The sequence below is a fragment of the Strigops habroptila genome, chromosome 1 (assembly GCF_004027225.2).
Source record: "Strigops habroptila isolate Jane chromosome 1, bStrHab1.2.pri, whole genome shotgun sequence".
Taxonomy (NCBI): domain Eukaryota; kingdom Metazoa; phylum Chordata; class Aves; order Psittaciformes; family Psittacidae; genus Strigops; species Strigops habroptila.
Genome location: NC_044277.2, coordinates 18048871 through 18052477, shown reverse-complemented (window position 1 = coordinate 18052477; position 3607 = coordinate 18048871). Strand labels below are relative to the sequence as shown.

General features: G+C 39.2%; 1 long non-coding RNA gene across 1 annotated transcript; it reads left to right on the top strand.

Moving 5' to 3' along the window:
• Window positions 1-380: 380 nt before the first annotated feature.
• On the top strand, window positions 381-2926 carry LOC115617516. The gene is made up of 2 exons (XR_003994620.1): window positions 381-461; window positions 2563-2926. It is a non-coding gene; the product is annotated as an uncharacterized LOC115617516 (long non-coding RNA).
• The last annotated feature ends 681 nt before the right edge of the window (window positions 2927-3607 follow it).

The following is a 3607-nucleotide window of genomic DNA, read 5'->3' as shown; positions in this document are numbered from 1 at the left end:
TCAAATGTCATTTCATCTGGAGCAATGGCTGAATTTCCAGATGAAAAGTAAGGGCTCTGATAAAAAGGACAATCACATTTTCACATTGGTGAAAAGCAGGAGGAAATTCATTTCAGTATAGTTGCTCTGTGTTTATACCAGTGTCACTTAAAGTAGAATGTGATGCTGTACACAAAGCTAGGTACAAAGTGCATTGTTTTAATGTGATAATTTTGCACACTACTTACCAGAAGTGGAATAACAGAGAAGTCCTGTGTTACATGGGGATGTTCATTAATCAGTATTTCTAGTTTCATATTAGCTAGTTTTTAAAATTCTTAGAAAATTAATTCTCTCTGATCTTCTACATAGATTGGTAGAGAAAACAGCAAAGAATGATACCTGGGAGCTCTTGCTGCTAGGAGGTCTGGAACAACGTTTGGACTGGAGATCAGGAAAGATGCTGTCAGGAATGCTTAGAGGTATGGAAAAAAACACATCTAGAATATTTGTCTGAACACATTAATAAATCTAATACCCTTAGCCCTTTAATATAGTGGTAAGAGGCAAGGATCTACTTAGAAATATTTGTTTAAATACAGTCCTTCTTGCCAGATATAGTGAGTGTCATAGACACAGAAATGGGAGTGCTTGCTAGGAGGACACTAGGGTGATGGCACTGAAAGACTCATTTTACTTTCCCATCTGGCACAGGGCTCTAAAGGATTAAATGCATATCTCTGCTAAGCCCAGATCTACCCTGTCTGTGACAGTAACAGCTTTGGTCTGATCAGACTGTCAGCAGTTGTGGTGTTACAGTCACATTGCAGTGTTGTCATCCTGCACTGAAGAGCAAACTGTTGACAGAAGTCATAGGAGGAAAGGAATATGAGAGGATTGAGTCTGATTTAACCGTAGGGACTTTGTATTTGGTTGATTTTTATTCCATTTTAAAACTTTCTGCGTTTTGATGAAAAGCAAAAGGATAAATCAGATTCTGTACATAAACTATTTACTGGGGAGACTGAAATCCCTCCTGCTGGGATTACCTGTTACAACAGATGCAGATCCTGCAGTATGCCTTCTCAAAGATTACCCAAGCACAGGCATCTCAGGGAGCATGGCAGCATATGTGCAGTAAAGGGTTAATATTGTTTGGCACAGCTAGAATATTAACTAAAGAAGAAGACATTACAGGCTATGGCTCCTGATGAAATACTCCTTTCCTGGGGTGTGCTGGAAGTCACAAGACCAAAGGCCAAGTGACTTCATGCTTCTCAGAAGAGGCCATGACACACATCCTGGAATGGCACATGGAAATTTCAGGAACATCTTACATGGACAGAGGCCTCCGACAAACACCAGTGTGAGCTCTGGGACATTTTTCACTTATGATTGTTGATTTAACAGCCCGGCGCATCTCTCTGAACAACTAAGGACAGATACTCAGCTACTGTAGATCACCCCAGTACAATCACACAGTTTCATGTCTGCCTCTCTACAGGCTTTTTAAATCATCAAAATAGTTTTTTTTACCCATTTAGAGAATTCTGAGTGTCAGCCTGTAGAAGCTCAAATCTGAATCTTGATAACCTTGATAAATATGCACATCTCTTTTACATGAAGGAGGATCCTTTCTTAGAACTGATGTTTTAAGGATTAAGTTACAGAAAAACTGCAGTCCATATGGGCAGCACAAAGTAAATAAAACCAAACACAGCCCAAAGTGTAATAATATCAGAAGAGCAGTAATTTGAAATGAGGTGGCTTATTACAAACTGCAGCCTGTTTTGAACAGGAGTACCGTCCAACTGCTTTCTCCCAAGTCCTGGAAGATTCAAAGGCTCAATTAGATACACCTTGCATAATGCTCAGAGATCCTCATGTAGTGCTCTGTAAAACAGCAAGTCTTCCATTTTCTACTTCAAAATGATGTATTAATGCTTGTCTGAAGCATAGAAATTAGGAGCCAATGACAAAGGTGAGATGGACATCTAGGAGCTTGGGTATTGGTTAAGGTCGACAAGCAATGAGTAAATAGTTATGTCTTCTGTAACATACCTCCACTTTCAATGAAAACAAGATAGTATAGCAAATCATCAACATTAGTGGAGTTACGCCACTTTGTACTAATAGAGGATGATGGCCGTTCTGCCTTCTTATAAAAAGACACATACTCTTGTAAATTCAAAATCTGTTTATTTCTAGGAAAAAGAAATTTATTTGGTTTTTCAAAGTCTTTCTGTCAGTAGTATGACAATCACAGTACACAAAAATAATTATCTAAACAGTAAGTCGTTAGAATGTAATTCATATACATCTATATGAACATTAAAAAATGAAGAAAAAAAGAAAGCAGTACAGTACAAAGCTCCATCAAGTCCATGAGAATCTTCATTATAGTAAGCGATTAGCTTTGGAAAGCACTGCAGCCCACAAATTAAAAGGTCTCGGTTGGCTAAATCACTGCCTTTTTTTTTTTACAAAACTTTATGAAAAAGATACGGCCTAAATTTTCTCCTGATTAGTAGTCAGCTAATGAGTGGTTTGTATAAATCCGTTATCCGTTTTCTGTTCTGCCAGTGCTAGGTGTATTCATTTGCTGGTGAGTGCCCTGAAGCTGTAGCCCACAGTGTTCAAAGGAGGCTCCCTTTCTGGAGGACCGGCAGCTGTGAAGTGGGAGACATCTCTGTGAAGGGCAAATCTCAGAGCCCTCTGGGTCTTTTGTCTGGAAACTGTTTCATCCATAAGGAGACTTGTATTGCGGTGTGCCAGAGTGGGGAGCCAGACACCAGTCATAGGGGGTTCCTGGCTGAACAGTACAAGGAAACCAAACTCTCAGTGGAAAAGTACTCTTTGCTCTGGAAAGCCCGTTTTTTTGTTTTGTTTATTTAGCTATATATTGTGTTACATTCTTCAGAAATGCAAGAAATGCAATATCCATGGATCATGAGTGTGGTGTCTTCTTGTATTATACAGATTTTGATGCTGTGTGAGACTTGCAATAAGATGGGAAAATAGGGTGAGAAAATTACCTTGCTCACCTAGAAGAAAAGTTTTGGCAAGTCTGTCATAAAGCAACGTTTCCAGAAATACAAAAAGCATTTGTTTTGTTTTGCTCCTGGAGCAGAAGCCCAGGTGTGAAGAACTAAGGGGAACCCACAGCCAGTCTCAGCTGTAACTCTTCGGTGAATTCAATAACAATACAAGGCAGCTGTGGGTTAACCAGATGGGTCCTTGCTCCCTGCTCTGCTACCAACTTACTGTATTGACAGTCTCAACTTACTAACCTGTGAAGAAATGGCTGCAGCAGCATTGACCAACTTGCAGTGCTTTTTTCGTGATTAATCAGCAGTTCACAAAATACTTGAACTTCATGTGGAATAAAGCACTAATAGTCCAGGGCAGTTTTTCTGTGGTATGAAATCAGGATGTTAATGCTGCTGTTTCAGATCAGTCTTACAGTTAAAATGAAAAGAATGTGCACTACCATCCTTCCTCTTAGGACAGTCAAATGTATTCACCTCCACTTAGAGAAAAAAGCCATGAAATAACCATAAATTGCTTCAGCAAATTACAGTCTAGACTTGCTGATTTGTTTTAACAACACAAGATATCAAACCCATAT